This window comes from Biomphalaria glabrata, chromosome 3, assembly GCF_947242115.1.
Source record: "Biomphalaria glabrata chromosome 3, xgBioGlab47.1, whole genome shotgun sequence".
NCBI classification, from domain to species: Eukaryota; Metazoa; Mollusca; class Gastropoda; family Planorbidae; genus Biomphalaria; species Biomphalaria glabrata.
Window position 1 is genome coordinate 27545333 of NC_074713.1, and position 18158 is coordinate 27563490.

General features: G+C 37.1%; 2 long non-coding RNA genes across 2 annotated transcripts in view; one reads left to right on the plus strand and one right to left on the minus strand.

Moving 5' to 3' along the window:
- The window catches only part of LOC129925215 (uncharacterized), a 16393-nt gene extending 13562 nt beyond the window's left edge, over positions 1 to 2831 (plus strand). The window contains exons 2-3 of the long non-coding RNA XR_008777006.1: positions 1898 to 2029; positions 2432 to 2831. This is a non-coding gene — a long non-coding RNA (uncharacterized LOC129925215). The remainder of the gene's footprint in view (positions 1 to 1897; positions 2030 to 2431) is intronic.
- Positions 246 to 11513, minus strand: LOC106060088 (uncharacterized). The gene is made up of 4 exons (XR_008777007.1): positions 11333 to 11513; positions 10949 to 11168; positions 1926 to 2060; positions 246 to 260 (listed from the first exon to the last, which is right to left on the minus strand). It is a non-coding gene; the product is annotated as an uncharacterized LOC106060088 (long non-coding RNA).
- Positions 11514 to 18158: the final 6645 nt, after the last annotated feature.

The following is an 18158-nucleotide window of genomic DNA, read 5'->3' on the forward strand; positions in this document are numbered from 1 at the left end:
CTATGAGCGTAGCCAAAAAGGTTTTGAGTTTAATTCCCCCCCCCCCTCTTCAGTAGGGTTTGAAGCTAAAAAAAATACCTCTTCAATATAAAAAAAAAAAAGCAAATTATGCACTCAAAATGTTATGAGCGTAGCTAAATGGGTTTTCGATATAAAATCTAAAGCAAACTACAGTCACAAAAAGAACTCAAGAATAAATGAAGGTGCACAAACAACCTTGTAATACTTACGGGTGGCGGATGGCTGGCTTCTGGACTTCTCTGAAAATTGAAAAGATACATCAATTGTGTCTCTACTTTCTAGCAATAAGAGTCGAATGCGTTATTCGTGATCATCGTAAGGGCGAACCCAGGACTTTTGAAACAGCCACAAAATATGGAAAAAAAAATACTTTCTAAAAAAACAAAGTTTGTATTGAGTGTAATTGTATCAGTTATTTTTGGATCAGTTATGTCATTAGATTTGTTCTAGATCTAGACTTACAATAATAAATGTGTGCGATTTGAAATATTTTTACCAATTGTTTTTGTTTAACGCAATTTCATGCTTTTAGCTTTCTCAAACCGCTAGGATCTTATCACTCGACTGGAACAGTTGGAACAAAAAAAAAGGGGGGGGGTGAAAGAGTGCTTGTGCGTAGATGTTACCTTGACCACTTTTTAAATGCATTAAAAATATATAAAAAATTGTTTACTCAGAGTCTGAGCTCAAGCAATCTCAAGCTTATTTATTCAACTTATACCAGCACATCTGTACATCAAGTACGATTTCTTTCCCTTGTTCAATACCAAACAAAATAATTAATTACCAATACCTAATTAACTAATTGTTGTTGTTTTTTAAATTGATTCTTGTATTGTGAGTTAAAACAAAAATACTTGCGCACAATGTCAGCTTGAACAGAGATTGGATGTGGGAGAAATAACGTGAACATTTGACCAGACAGAGTCAGTGGGTAGTTAATAGAAGCTTTGTTCAAAGAGGTACCTATTATATTAAAATTTGAAGCATTCTCATTGCACTGAGAGTTGAGTCTAGGACTCTTGGAACTCTAGGCTTATGGAGGCTTCATCTGTCTGCATGTCTGTCTGGGAAAGATTCAAGCATATGTAAATGTGTGTATCCCTATTACCAATGGCCGGTGACCCACGACGCTTGGGTTAGAAGTGAGGCCACTAGAACACCTGGTAAACTCCCCCATATTCCTTCTCTGTACCACATCAGCCGTACAGGTGTCCTCCATAAAAACGGTCCTTTGTGGATAGTTTTGGTTCAAGACAAATGAACAGAATAATTAAGTACCAATTAATAATATAACGAAACAATAAAAAATGTCTAGTCTATGTCTCTCTGTATGTGATCTATCTCTATATCTCTCTGTCTGTATATGTATCTCTCTCAGTGTCTCTCTGTCTATGTCTTTCTGTCTCTCTGTCTATGTCTTTCTGTCTCTCTGTCTATGTCTCTCTGTCTCTGTGCCTATGTCTTTCTGCCTATGTCTCTCTGCCTATGTCTTTCTGCCTATGTCTCTGTGCCTATGTCTCTCTGCCTATGTCTCTCTGCCTATGTCTCTGCCTATGTCTCTGTGCCTATGTCTCTGTGCCTCTGTCTATGTCTCTCTGTCTATGTCTCTGCCTATGTCTATCTGCCTATGTCTCTCTGTCTCTCTGCCTATGTCTCTCTGTCTCTCTGTCTCTCTGTCTATGTCTCTGCCTATGTCTTTCTCCCTATGTCTCTCTGTCTTTCTGCCTATGTCTCTCTGTCTCTCTGCCTATGTCTCTCTGTCTCTCTGTCTATGTCTATCTGTCTATGTGTTTCTGTCTATGACTAAAACAAATGAACGTTAATTTATTGTTTCTTTCTTTATCATTTTAATTAGTCTCATATATTTTAACAGAACAGCAAAGTATAAGCCATAGACTCACCGTATCACTGTTGACATACTGTATACAACTGATTGACACATCCCCATTGATAAATATAAAGTTGGCTTCGTGCATGTCAACTCGATGATTGAAAGCATAGAAAGGTGAGTTGTCATCTTTTTGTTTCACTGAGATCTAGGGATTGACAAGAATTTGGAAGTTGTTTGGATGCAAAAGTGAAACAGCAACGCTACTGTATATGGTTAATATTGTCACACGCTTGTAGTCTACAGGGAAAACAATTGAAGTTGGAAGTAATGTTTTATACAGTGGTTAGCTATGAATTTGCCATTATTTTGAGGCCCGGGGGCGTGACCTCTTTAGGGGCCCATGCATTTTGACATTTGACAGCAGATAATGGTGTAATATTTAATGTAAAACTAAATTAATTTCGAACACTCATTTTCGGCCCTCTCAAGTGGGGGCCCGCGGGCATTTTTAAAATTCTCCCCCCTCTCTACCATAGCTACGCCACTGTGACCTTAAATATTATTTTCATTTTGCAGATCTGTTTTTAAATTTACTTATATAAAGACACCACCATGGAAGAAATGTTTCAATGGGAGTTACGATTTCCCCAGACGTGACACAATAATGGACTATCCTGACCAGGGCATGTAACCATAGACTCTGCGACTTGACAACTCAACTTAAAAGCAATGCAGGACCAGGCGAGAACACATTGTGAATTTAATGTAGCGAAATAATGGATTGTCCTAACCAGGACACTCCCCCCTCCCCCTTTACGTCGTACACAATAGTCCTACATACAATCTGGAGTAGTCTTCGACTTTCAGTTCTTTATCGAAATATTTTAAAGACTCTAGGATGTTTTGTGCCGGATCCATTTTTAGCGGCCCCCGTAAGGGGAAAAAGCCGCTATTAGGTTTGTGCAAAATGTCCGTCTGTCCGTCTGTCCGTCTGTCACACTCAGATCTCGAAAACTAGAAGAGATATGAAAAATATTATTTCATCATTAAATCCGGCTTGAAAAGTTTAGGTGCAACGGCTACTTTTGGTTTTCTAAAAGCAAACCGTTTAATTTATAAAATTAATTATGCAAGCGATTTTTTCATAAAAATACACCAATTCTAAAACAATTACGTAAATGTAAGGGAGGCAATGTTACAATATGCTAACAAAGATGGACAATTTTTGTGTATTTTCAGTATCACCAAGTCAAATATATTTTTAAAATGTACAGGAAATGTTTACAACAAATACAAATAATAGTTAAAGACGTTTTTTCTGGTCAACTAGCTGCTAAAATTAAAAGAAAACATTTCTGTTTGTTTATAAAGGCAAATAATGCACTTTGTATGTAAATATCACGCACATTTTTTTAAATGGACTTTTTATGCAGCGATTTTCGTGCAGTAGCGTAACGTCGCAACATGATCAGGTGCTAAACCAATTCCTTAAACTTTTTTTAAAAATCAGATTTTATTTATTTTTTGTTTAGTGCCCCCATCCGAATAAAAGAAGCTTAATTTTGTGCGTTTTGTCTGTTGGTCGGTCTGTCCGTCACGATTAGATTTAAAAAACTAGAACTCTAAAAGCTATTGAAAATCTGATTTACCCTTTAATGTTCCTCCCATAACATCTCAATAGTTTTAAGTATCTAAAATTGATTGTTCCGGATTTTTTTGTGCAAAACTAATCAACGCCAACAAATGTTTGTTTGCTCTTCTAACTTATATTACATTCAATTTCCATGCTTAAACGTTGCAAAAACACATTATCAATAATATGTTGTTCCGTTTTTTATGTAAATAGCATATTAATGCTAAATCATAATCTCTATACTGACTTATATTTCATTAAGTGTAAAAATGTTCCGGATATTGTTTTATAAAACATGAATTATGCCTAATGATTGTTTGAAATCGCATAAGGCTTTTAAAAAAAGTAATTTACTAGAATTGATTACTGAAAATTACTTTTTAGACATTTAATTTTCTTGTAAAACATAACATAGAAGTTTTGTAATCGATAAAGAAAGTTCCGGATTTTGTTTCTTACAAATCGTCGCCAGAAATTTCCGAATTTATTTTAAAAATCTACTAACGCCAAATAATTGTTTGAACTCCCTCTTCTCATTAATAAACAAATAATCTTCTCATTTACGAAATAATGTTTTTACGGATTTTTATGAAAAATATTTTAACTCACTACTCTCTTACAGTACATTTAACTTTCTACCTAAAACATTAAAAAATCTAATTATCGTTAATATTGTTACGTATTTCTGAATCTTCTGGCTAGATGTATTAGTTGGCACACAAATAAAAACACTGTAAAGAACTTGACGACTAAACTTTCAGTTTCATATAAATTTAATGACTATTATCTCTAACATTACTGTAACATGTAGCGTAGAAGACTGTACAATATCTGTCAGTTTACAGTTAGCTATACTTCGTTGCACTGCATCTCTTCACTTCGTTGCAATTCCTCTCTTCTCAATTTGCATCGAGCCGTATTCCACAGAACAGACCAACGACACACTTCCCAGTGTCGCTCCAGGTCTCCTAAAGCTGAACCAAGTCGCACTCAAGTCTACCGAATCAGAGCCGCACACGTCTTACATCGACTGTATCGACTGTAACGGCTCAAGTCCACTGTAGTTCGCTGTATAGACTTTAACGACAGTAGTCCACTCCAGTTAACTCTACCCTAGTTAACTTGCACCGAGTCGTACACATTTCTCTTCCACAGAGCCGCACACGTCTTACATCGTCTGTATCGACTGTAACGGCTCACTCACGACTCCATACGACTGACTTTCACATTAACTTTCTGGCTTATATAGAGTCCCTAATCGCTTGTCCAAAGTTGCACAAACACGGCTAGTATTCTCTGAAATAACACGTGAGGAAACGTCACATCCTGTCTCTATTTATACACGTAGATTCCAGAAAACACTCGATGCAGTGTCATCAAGTCGGGGTCACGCGTAGTGACCTTTATCTGTCACTGTTCATTAGTAACTGTCCCCCTACTTAGATCTGTTCGTCCCCTGGAACAACACGTGTGGACACGTCACATCCTGTCTTTGTTTGCACATGTAGATTCCAGGGAACACTAGTTGCTGTGTCATCTCGCCGGGGTCATACGTTGACCTCTACCTATCACTGTTCATTTGTAACACTGCCCCCTTCTTAGATCTGTTCGTCCCGAACAGATTCTACTTCATCACGATACTGATGAAATCGATCGACGATCAATTAGGAAGCTTTGGTGGTTGCCCCCTTCTTAGAGATGTTCTTTCAATCTGGCCGTTGTCCATCTTCTTTCCATAGAAGAATGGGAGCCAAATCCTCATTTTTCAGCAGTTCCTCACAAATGTTTTCATCAATCTTGGTATGGAAACATCGACCTTCAGATGACGACATTGGGCACTCTTGTCGAGAAAATTCATCAGCATTCTAACGAGTTCGTGCTTCACTGGCTGAGTTTTACATTCTCCAGCATCTTTTTACAGAGCTTCTTCAGAGATACACAGGTTCATAACAGTACAGCAATATTCACATGTTCTTCTTACAACAGCAACTGACTTTGGGTTTGTACGATGCATGTTGGATTGATCTTCTCGTACAGTTTTATTTGTACAGTTCTATCTCAGATGGTTACTCACTTCACAGTTCTGGCATCTTACACTAGTTCTGTCCTTCTTGCTTCTGACTTGATTATCGTTCTTCTAAAACCTCTGTTATACTTCATCAAACCTATTCTAATGAGGAATGTTCTTAGATTATTCTTTAGTGGCTTCACACTTTCAACTGATTCGTAAGGCTTTCTTCTTTGGTTTATGGTCCCGGACATAATCTTTTCTAACAACATGGGCTATGGAGTTTCATTAGTGCAGGTGGGGGTCTATCAGTGGGAGAAGTGGTGGGCTTGTTTTCTAACAATATGGGCTGTGGAGTTTCATCAGTGCAGGTGGGGGTCTATCAGTGGGAGAAGGGGTGGGTTTGTATCTTGATCTTGTTGGAGCCATCCACGTTGCACTCTGCATGTGTCGCTTTCTCCGCCTCCTCCTCAATTTGATATTTCTTTGGTTGCGTTGATGTCGTTGTCGTTGGCTTGCTTTCTTGTCGATCAATGCTGATGGCAGCCACTTAGCACATAGGAAGGTATTGCATTTCATGGCTGTAGTCATCAAGACTGTTGATCTAACAAGTTCCTTCAGCATTATTCTTCGATGGGTGCTTTGCGAATGAGCTGCAAGTCCACTTGAAGGCAAGTTGTCAAACACATCATCACCTTCATCCGAGTTTGGAGGACTCGACTGTGGGGCAGGTTGATAACATTCAACGTGCAAAGGTCCATCAACTTCAGCATCAGTTTCTATTGTAATTCCTTGACTATCACCAGGGCTTCTCACGCCTACCTTGATAGCTGTACAAGCTTCTGTTAAGTCTAGAGCTTGTTGGTGTATTTCTAAGTCTTCTTGCATAGCTACGTACGTACAGTTCTTGTCAAACGCATGAGTGCAGTAATCAAACTTCGAGTTCCTCTCGTTGACACTTGCAGATAGACAGAAGTCTTTAAGGCCCACAGCAACAGGCTTGGACGCAGACCCAACGTTGTCTTGATCTGTTTGGCTGGTTGAGGTACTCATATCAGGTTTATATGTAGCTAAAGCTTCGGTCAAACTATAGGTCTCTTCTATTGTTTCTTCAGCGGTCTCATTCTGCTTCTCGTTGAAATAGTAACAGCTACCGTCTCTTTTCATTTCTTGTGGGCCACATTCGTTTGGTTTACTATCACAGTCACAGACAGCACAACCATCACCAGCATCCCTATCGTAATTGTCTGTATCGCCACATTCTTGGTTGGACAATTGTTCGCTGTTCATCAATGGTGTAGTTCTTTCATCTGTCGACTCAATCTGATACTGCTGAGTGTTCAGTAGCTGGTTCATCATGATTCTCGTTTGATCTTTTATTGTATCTGTTTGTTCTTCAGTCTTGTTGGGCGTGGTAGCTATTTGTTCATTCTCATTCATGACTTTAATCAACTGGTTAAATGAAGAAAATCTGGTGTTGATTTCTGATTCTATCTCTTTAATGCTCTCTTTCACCGAGTTCATTTTGTATTGCAAAGTTCTCAGGAGCTCCATCGTATTAGGTTTGATTTCAAATTGGCAAGTGTCTGGATTGTCATCTTCCTCCAACAGGGCTTGTCTGAGACGTGCTGTTAGCGTTTCCTTATTTCCGTTAAGCTGTAGACCTCTTTCTCGAAGCTCTTGTCTAAGTTCTTTCATGTCAAGTTCAATTAGAAGTTTGATGGAACACATTCTAGCCAGAAATATCCCACTTCTGACACCAAATGTTACGTATTTCTGAATCTTCTGGCTAGATGTATTAGTTGGCACACAAATAAAAACACTGTAAAGAACTTGACGACTAAACTTTCAGTTTCATATAAATTTAATGACTATTATCTCTAACATTACTGTAACATGTAGCGTAGAAGACTGTACAATATCTGTCAGTTTACAGTTAGCTATACTTCGTTGCACTGCATCTCTTCACTTCGTTGCAATTCCTCTCTTCTCAATTTGCATCGAGCCGTATTCCACAGAACAGACCAACGACACACTTCCCAGTGTCGCTCCAGGTCTCCTAAAGCTGAACCAAGTCGCACTCAAGTCTACCGAATCAGAGCCGCACACGTCTTACATCGACTGTATCGACTGTAACGGCTCAAGTCCACTGTAGTTCGCTGTATAGACTTTAACGACAGTAGTCCACTCCAGTTAACTCTACCCTAGTTAACTTGCACCGAGTCGTACACATTTCTCTTCCACAGAGCCGCACACGTCTTACATCGTCTGTATCGACTGTAACGGCTCACTCACGACTCCATACGACTGACTTTCACATTAACTTTCTGGCTTATATAGAGTCCCTAATCGCTTGTCCAAAGTTGCACAAACACGGCTAGTATTCTCTGAAATAACACGTGAGGAAACGTCACATCCTGTCTCTATTTATACACGTAGATTCCAGAAAACACTCGATGCAGTGTCATCAAGTCGGGGTCACGCGTAGTGACCTTTATCTGTCACTGTTCATTAGTAACTGTCCCCCTACTTAGATCTGTTCGTCCCCTGGAACAACACGTGTGGACACGTCACATCCTGTCTTTGTTTGCACATGTAGATTCCAGGGAACACTAGTTGCTGTGTCATCTCGCCGGGGTCATACGTTGACCTCTACCTATCACTGTTCATTTGTAACAATATTATGTTCCGATTTTTAAGGAAAACAGAATCCAAACACCAAAGTAAGGTATGAAAATCTCTCCACGTGGCTGTAGTACATCTAATTTTTATACGAGACCATCCAAAAAATTTAATTAACGGTATTACATTTATCTGAAATTCTCTTTTTCTTTTACTATTTATACAAACATCCGGAACAATCTATTATATAAACTTTTCAATTGTGTTCATACCTAAAAATTATTGCGATGTTTTGAAACGTAAAATAAAGGTTAATCAATTTTTAATAACTTTTAGTTGTTTTTTTTTATATCAAGATAACGGACAGACCGACTGACAGACAAAACGCAAAAACAATGTGGCTTTGATCCTTTTTAAATAATATCTATTAGAACTCAGTGCACCAATGTCTATGAACCCTCGTTAAATATCTCGTGTAAATAAAGACATTTTTTTTTATGGTACCGGTACTAGCCTATTGTGAGGTAATGGAATTTTTTTTCTTTGACGTCATATGAATGGACTCTTTAAATGTAATGTTAAAAGAACGCACTCGGTGCACCGATGTCTATTAACCCTCGAAAAAATTGCTTGCATTAATGAAAACATATTTTAGTCTAACTAAGCCGTGTGACGTAGTGTTTTTTTTCCTTTGACGTCACATGGAATGAATTCTTTAAATGAAATGCTAAAAGAACGCACTCGGTGCACCAATGTCTATGAACACTCGAGAAATGGCTCGTGTTGATAAAGGGGATTTTTAGTCTAGCTAGGCCTTGTGACGTAGTGTTTTTTTCTTCCTTTGACATCATATGGAATGAATTCTTTAAATGAAATGCTAAAAGAACGCACTCGGTGCACCAATGTCTATGAACACTCGATAAAAGGCTCGTAATGATGAAGGCGATTTTTATTCTAGCTAGGCCGTGTGACGTAGTGTTTTTTTTTCCTTTGACGTCATATGGAATGAATTCTTTAAATGAAATGCTTAAAGAACGCACTCGGTGCACCAAAGTCTATGAACACTCGATAAATGGCTCTTATAGATGAAGGCGATTTTTAGTCTAGCTAGGCCGTGTGACGTAGTGTTTTTTTTTCCCTCTGACGTTATATGGAATTAATTCTTCAAATGAAATGAAAAAAGAACTCGGTATAGTAATGTTTATTAAGCCTCGTTATGTGACTCGCGTTTAAAAAAGGAATGATATCTTGATTTAGATCTAATCTAGATTTTTAAAACTAGATCTAGATTTTTATTACAGTATATCTAGATCTGGATTTATATTCTAATTAAAATTATTTTAGAGTCTAGATCTAGAATTTCTAGATCTAGTTTAGACTAAAATAGACTAGATTAAGATGTAGAATTTCAATTTCTAAACTTAAAGTGTAAAAAAAAAGTGTAGATTTTCATTTCCAAACGTTTTGATCAATATTGTAATGTTTTAATATACTAAAACTAATCTACTATTTTTTTATTAAATTTAAATTTACGGCAAATGAATCTTTGAAACATTATTACTTTTGACCATCGGATGGCTGCCTGGTCGTGCGGTTTGCGCGCTGGACTGTCGTTCAGATTTATGGATGGCCCAGGGTTCAAACCCTGCCCGCTCCCATCCCCCGTCGTCCTGCGGGAGGTTTGGACTAGGAAGTAATTATCTTCAACTCTGAAGGAACATCCGAAACGTGTAAAACATTTTACATCAAAATTAAATCACCTCTTGAATATTATTTGCGAATATGCAGATCCGACAGGGATCCGACTTCGACGGGGGCCGCCTCTGAGTTTGTGTAACACAAACTCTCTTTGTAATCTTGTTTAATTATTGCATTCTGTGAATCCAATGCTCACGTATTATTGAGGCCACACCTCACCTCTCCCCATTACATTAACGCTTCCCTAACCCTAACCTAGTTTTGGCCCATTAATTATAGTGTACTATTTGAATTAGAACAGCCCGGTTCTATTGACCTCCCACATATACTTCTGATCTGAGAATTCTGGTATCACTTTTCTCACTACCTACACCTGTCACTCTCCAAAAAATATATATCTTATCATATCTTATATCTTACCTTATCATATCTTACCTTATCATATCTTACCATATCATATCTTATCTTATATTATGAGGTTGAAATTTCGAATAAAAAATAGTTGGGTTTTTTTTTTTTGGTAAATTAAACCGCTGATCGTGAAAATGTTCTACCAGGGTTGTCCATGGGACATAGTTTTCTATCCTAACCCATCCCATGGCTTTTTACTTACTGTTCGCAACACTGCTGTGGTTAAAGATGTGTCCACTTGTAGCTTAGCATGTACAAATACAGCTGCAGATATACGATAGTGCGTCCTTCCAGGATTTACTCTTCACTAATTCAAAAATATACTTTTTTTCTATACCGACACAATTTTTTAAACGAAGGAAAATTAGATACATGTTTATAAGTATTCTACTCTATTTCTTACTTCTAAAATAAGGCAAGCTTTTAGATGAAGTATTATTACCAGTCAGTGGATTTTTATTAAAACCTTTGCAAAAGTGTTTCTCAAACCTTTTCTCTAACGGAACACTTCGCACATTCTAAGTATTTAGCGGAACACTTTGGTTTTTTTTTTTAGAGATTACTTCACCTGGTGGCCTACTAGTTAATTATTCCAGTAATTCGTGGAACACAGTTTGGGAAACACTGGTGTAGGGTCCTCTACAAAAAACCCTTCCCCAGGCCTCAACTTACTTAAATCCGGCCTTAATACACCTGTTGTGTCACAGCTACTGTCACTTACTTCATATGTTGATCTAGTCACTTTTATCTCTATCACGAATGGCTGGTTCGTATTGAAAGGCACATTCAGCCAGCGTTTTTCCGTTTGCCACTTTGAGTTCTTCTTGTCGTTCAAGACCACCAAACCATCGGTACACTTTGGGTTGAACCTAAACCTCGGGTTGAAGTGAAGGAGACACTCCTTGTCGATGTTGCTGTGCTGGCTCAGGTTGACGCTGAAGCTGGTGGAAGAAATTTGATTTTACTAACACTAGAAGTTAAGACGCTACTTTCGCAATACCGAATTGAAATATTTTATAATGACTAAATGAGCATTTTGAATCGCGTTTGTTTGTTTTTTACAGACGCTTAAAAAACAACAACAGATAAACATGACAGTTCATACTTATGAAGCGAACTTTATTTTCTGCTTTTGTGCTTGAATTCTTGTAGAGTTACTTATTAACGTAGCCCAGCTGGCTCTCCTGTCATTAACAATTGAAGAGATTTGTTGTACTGCGTGAAGAAAGTGTATTGTTTGTGAACATGAAAGCTGAACCTGTTGAACATTTCCATACTGACGAATGGGTTCAAGATTTAGTATTTGCAATTGATCTCACTGGTCACCTGCAAGACTTGAATTTGAAACTTCAAAGTAAAGACTAAATTGTCACTACTGCGTGTGATGATGTAAAGTGCTTGAAAGTAAAATTACGACTGTGGATAAACAAATATGAAAAGAAAATCTTCACTTCTCAACGTGTCAGGAACTAAAAAGATTAAATACGGCCGCTACATTTGGTAACACGTGGACGTTTTCATGACTTCGTTTCATAGGAGCAAGAATTTTCGTTGTTTGTATCTCCATTTTCATTCGCTTCTGAAAATGCTGCTGATAATGTGCAACTAGAGTTGATAGAATTGTAGTCAGATTCTTTGTTGAAAGTGAAGTATATAGAAGTGGCTGTGCCAAAATTTAGTTATTTACTAAACAGTACGTTGAATTGCGGAAATTTGCAGCCTGAATTCTAGCTATTTTTGCAAGCTGTTTTGCAACTGATTTTAGGCTGCAGCCCCTCAGGCCATAGTAATTTTTTATGCGGCCCATACACCTTAACGAGTTTGACATGCCTGGTTTACATAGATTTACTTATTAATGGAGACTATCGGACAAGTATGAAAATATCAGTGCGTAAAATATTTGCGGGGGAGGAGACCCCGAAACCCCTTGCCCTGGCTACGTCCATAAATGCTTCCATAAACAAACATGAATATAACTGGTAAGCAAACAAATTGTAACCGTTTACCTTTTGAATTCTCTTGAGGTTTTTCCTTTGATGATGATTTTATCGCCGTGTTTGAGTTTTTCTGGCAGTTGACAAGATAAAGTTCCTGTCATCTGTGGAAACATGGTACGTACTGTCGTGTTACAGATATATGTATGAGTTGATGGTTCGATGAGTGGGTAGGTGAGTCAAGTAAGTGCATTGGTAAATGAGTGGCTGGTGAATGCACGGATACCTTTTAAAAAAACTTTTAGAGACAGAGAAGTCTATAGATCAATAGATGTTAGTTAATTTACACCTCACCCTCTAATTTGAATCCTCACCCTCTAATTTACACCTCACTCTCTGATTTACACTTCACCCTGTAAAAAGACGCTTATTTTTGTTTGTTTTTTTTTTAGGCATTTATACATTTATAATTTTATCCATAATTAAATAGTATTTTCCATTACTCAGACTTCGCGTTTTTTATTTCAAAAGATAAAGCAATGTTTTACTTACATGTGCATCAATGTTAGCTTGGTGCAGACCTTGACTAACTAATCTGAGAGCTACCGATAAAATATATAAAATATATAGTTAACATTCAAAAGGATTGTTTCATTCAACACCGTTATAAATATACAATGTTCTTTCACTGGATGATATGGGGGATATTTAATATATAAACATACACTACTTCATTAATTAGCTTATTGTACCCTTCAATTCACTATTAAACAAATGAATCTAATTTAAATCTAGGTCTACAACTAAATAAGGCCTCTTAGCTTTAATTGCACGTCTTTATTTCGGATTTCGGTTTAGCCATACAAAAAGCTTCTCCAAGACAAAAAATTTCGGAAGTGGGAGGAGAAATTAAGTGGACCAATTAGACTCTACTCTAAATTTGTTTGCATTTTTAGGAATAAAGCATAAATTATGAGCTATAGTCCCAAATTTATTTAACTAGAAAAATAGCAGATTGAGTAAAGGTTGGAAAAAGGCGACTAGGAAAAGAATATTTGGGTTCAGAACTCATCTCAATCATTACTCTTATACTGAAAAATTTCGTATGAATTCTAAATTTTCCAAAGCAAAGTCTTTCTTTAAAAAATTATGATAAATTTATGTGAAATTTCATAAACTTTGTCGCCATATTTGACTATTCTGTTTTAAAACACATAGGGGTTGTGCGACTCGATATAAGAATTTAATTTATAGCACATATAAAGTATATTAGTGACAAATTTTTCTTATAATTTTGTAATTTCTTAAGTATAATTCAAAAAGAAAAAGTATTGGTTTGTCCGATGGGCGGAAGGCGATTGCATGTATCGCCCCTCCCACCTGGTACAACCCTTTTTCATTGTATATTTACTAATGATAAAATTTGAGATTAGCGTGTGTGTGCGACATAATATACTAATGGGTTCACATATCAATACGTAGCTTATATTATATAGATATTCAACTAATTTTGTTCACAAACTATGATTTCCCCATAAAAGTAGGACCGCCCCCCCCCCCACACACTCAAAGGGTGTAGGTGGAAATGGCAGTAGATGTATTCGCCCCCCCCCCACACCCAATCGGAAAACAATGGAACGCCATAATATAAATCGGTTAAAACACCAATAACACGTTTTAATCATATAGATATTTAATTGATTCTGTTAGCAGGCTGTGATTTCTACAAATTTATTGGACCGCCCCCCTACTCAAAAGTTTATGGGTTGGGGGGCGGGATTGATGCCATCGCCCCCTTCCGACCCCACCAAATCGGCCAAAATGCATGAGGGGGGGGGGCGAAATAATGTAAAAATAGGTTGAAATATAAATAATTAGCATATATTATTAACATAAGTAATAAATTCGTATACAAATTGTGTGAATTCTATACTAAAACTCGTCCGCCCCCCCCCCCGAAGGTCGGCCGAGAGGGGGGGAATCGCCCCTACCGCCCTCCCCCTGGATCCGCCAGTGTTGTGAGCACACTTCTTTATCGTAGTGAGAGCTGGGCAACTTACATGTGTCAAGAGCATAGGTTAAATAGCTTTCACTTACGCTGCCTGCGACACATAATGTGCATCTCCTGGAGGGATCATGTCAGGACGTTTTGAAACTGGCCAATATGCACAGCATCTGTGCTCTTCTGACACAGAGAAGACTACGCTGGCTCGGACATGTCACCCTCATGCCAGATGGAAGAATCCCTAAAGATATCCTATACGCTGAGGCCGCGGAGAGAGTCAGATCCTAGGGCTGCCCTACAGATATGTCTGCGAGACATGAGAACCTAAGGCATCAACAAAAGTATGTGGGAGGAGATAGCCCAAGACCGGATAGCATGGTGACAGACTGTGCGTGCTGGTACGAACTTCACAGAGAGCAAAAGAAACGAACCTGCCTTAGTCAAGAGATAGAAAAAGAAAGTTGCCCTATCAGCTAGCCCTAAAAACGCTTGAATATTCATGCACGAACTGTGGCAAACTCTGACGCTCCAGAAATGGCTTGACCAGTCAATCCAGATTCTGCCCAGTCTCAAGACGAAACCAAAACCTTTAATTTTGTTTATTATAAATGAGATTTTAATGTTAAGCCATCACTTGCAGCAGTGCAGCCAAGGCCTGCCAAGGGAGGGGTGGGGTTGAGTTATAAATCAACCTCTTCTCTAAAACCAAAAATGATGCAAAAGACAGTCAACAAAATTCATGAACGTAGCCAATGGGGATTCTGAGTTTAAAACCCCCTCCAAAATTCTTTTTTTACGATAAAACCCCTTCTTGAAAGATACAGGGTACCAGATTTTTTAGCGTAGCCGAGAGTGGTATTTAGTTTAAAACTCCTCACCAGAGGTCTTTAAGTTATAACCCCCTTTAGAGGGTTTTAAGCTTAAAACCCCTCTCAGGCAAGGTTTGCATCAAAAATATAAAATTCAAGCAAATTACAGTCACAAAATTCTATGAGCGTAGCCAAATTAAACCCTTCTCCAGAGGGCTTAGCGTTAACCCCCCCCCCCCCCCCCCCGATGGTTTCTAAGTATGTATTTATTTATTTGGCTACAATGGTCCACCTCAGCATAATTACTTTAAAAATAACAATATACATGCAAAACACTAATACACTAGAATCGTTGTAAGTGTTATATCATGCAAACATAGTTACGCACTAAAGTCGATTAAGAATTCCTTTCGATCAAAGATGACAAATTTATGGCACATTTATTGGTAATTTTTGTCATTGAGGTCGTAGAAAAAATAAAAAAAAGTGTATAAAAATATTGATAGTTTGTCAGCAAGAAAGCACGTGTAGTATATTTTTATAAAATTATTGATAGTTTGTCAGCAAGAAAGCACGTGTAGTATATATTTATAAAATTATTGATAGTTTGTCAGCAAGAAAGCACGTGTAGTATATTTTTATAAAATTATTGATAGTTTGTCAGCAAGAAAGCACGTGTAGTATATTTTTATAAAATTATTGATAGTTTGTCAGTAAGAAAGCACGTGTAGTATATTTTTATAAAATTATTGATAGTTTGTCAGCTAGAAAGCACGTGTAGTATATTTTTATAAAATTATTGATAGTTTGTCAGCTAGAAAGCACGTGTAGTATATTTTTATAAAATTATTGATAGTTTGTCAGCTAGAAAGCACGTGTAGTATATTTTTATAAAATTATTGATAGTTTGTCAGTAAGAAAGCACGTGTAGTATATTTTTATAAAATTATTGATAGTTTGTCAGCTAGAAAGCACGTGTAGTATATTTTTATAAAATTATTGATAGTTTGTCAGCTAGAAAGCACGTGTAGTATATTTTTATAAAATTATTGATAGTTTGTCAGCAAGAAAGCACGTGTAGTATATTTTTATAAAATTATTGATAGTTTGTCAGTAAGAAAGCACGTGTAGTATATTTTTATAAAATTATTGATAGTTTGTCAGCTAGAAAGCACGTGTAGTATATTTTTATAAAATTATTGATAGTTTGTCTGTAAGAAAGCACGTGTAGTATATTTTTATAAAATTATTGATAGTTTGTCAGCTAGAAAGCACGTGTAGTATATTTTTATAAAATTATTGATAGTTTGTCAGCAAGAAAGCACGTGTAGTATATTTTTATAAAATTATTGATAGTTTGTCAGCAAGAAAGCACGTGTAGTATATTTTTATAAAATTATTGATACTTTGTCAGCAAGAAAGCACGTGTAGTATATTTTTATAAAATTATTGATAGTTTGTCAGCAAGAAAGCACGTGTAGTATATTTTTATAAAATTATTGATAGTTTGTCAGCAAGAAAGCACGTGTAGTATATATTTATAAAATTATTGATAGTTTGTCAGCAAGAAAGCACGTGTAGTATATTTTTATAAAATTGTTGATATTTTGTCAGCTAGAAAGCACGTGAAGTATATTTTTATAAAATTGTAGGCCTACAGTCTAGACGCCTTGCATTTTGGGAACTTGATTATCTTGTGTGTCCTTATACTGTCATTGAAATAAAATTTATTTATACAAACACACAAAAAAAGAATAATAAAACCCCTGTGCAAACTACATTGAAAATATGAACATTGTACAAAAATCTGGAGTTTATATATTCGCTTCTAAAATACAAAAAGGTAGAGAAAAGAAAGTACGACATTCGAAAACAATTGTGTCCCACAAGGATAATGCCCAGTTGTATTTCATTTGCAAACAACCATGCCATCATGCTTCTTTTTTCTGAACCTATTACCATAGAACATTGTTCACAAGAAAACTATCAGGACTCTGTTTAATCAAGCACAACTAGATTCTCATCATGAAGTTTTCCATTCCTGCATGCAAGCTGTATCTTACTTTGGCACCAGACAGTTTGTACAGCAGTGCAGTCAGTTTCAACAACAAAAGTAACTTCCGAATTGTTATGCCCCAAAACAGGTTGGTTTCACTTGCTGTTCTCTCCATCGAGTGACTAGGCTACTTGCACAAAGACGTACTAGCATTGGCAGTGGAATGACTTTTATCAAAATCTACTGACACATTACAAAACATACAGCGAGGCTTGATATGGTTTCTGTCACACCCAATGTACAGAAAAGAGACCCGCGGGTTCTTACTAAACATTCATAAGACAGCTCCTCTAGATAGAGGGTTATACATGTATTCTCCTATCACTCATAAGACATCTCCTCTAGATAGAGGGTTATATGTGTATTCTCCTATCACTCATAAGACAGCTCCTCTAGATAGAGGGTTATACATGTATTCTCCTATCACTCATAAGACATCTCCTCTAGATAGAGGGTTATATGTGTATTCTCCTATCACTCATAAGACATCTCCTCTAGATAGAGGGTTATATGTGTATTCTCCTATCATTCATAAGACATCTCCTCTAGATAGAGGGTTATATGTGTATTCTCCTATCACTCATAAGACATCTCCTCTAGATAGAGGGTTATACATGTATTCTCCTATCACTCATAAGACATCTCCTCTAGATAGAGGGTTATACATGTATTCTCCTATCACTCATAAGACAGCTCCTCTAGATAGAGGGTTATACATGTATTCTCCTATCACTCATAAGACATCTCCTCTAGATAGAGGGTTATACATGTATTCTCCTATCACTCATAAGACATCTCCTCTAGATAGAGGGTTATACATGTATTCTCCTATCACTCATAAGACATCTCCTCTAGATAGAGGGTTATACATGTATTCTCCTATCACTCATAAGACAGCTCCTCTAGATAGAGGGTTATACATGTATTCTCCTATCACTCATAAGACATCTCCTCTAGATAGAGGGTTATATGTGTATTCTCCTATCATTCATAAGACAGATCCTCTAGATCAGGGGCTCTCAACCTGTGGGTCACGACCATTTGCCAGGGGTCGCTTAAGACCATCGAAAATATGGATTGTTATTGCCTACTCTTCTATTGCTGTATGTGTGTGTCGGGAGGGGGGG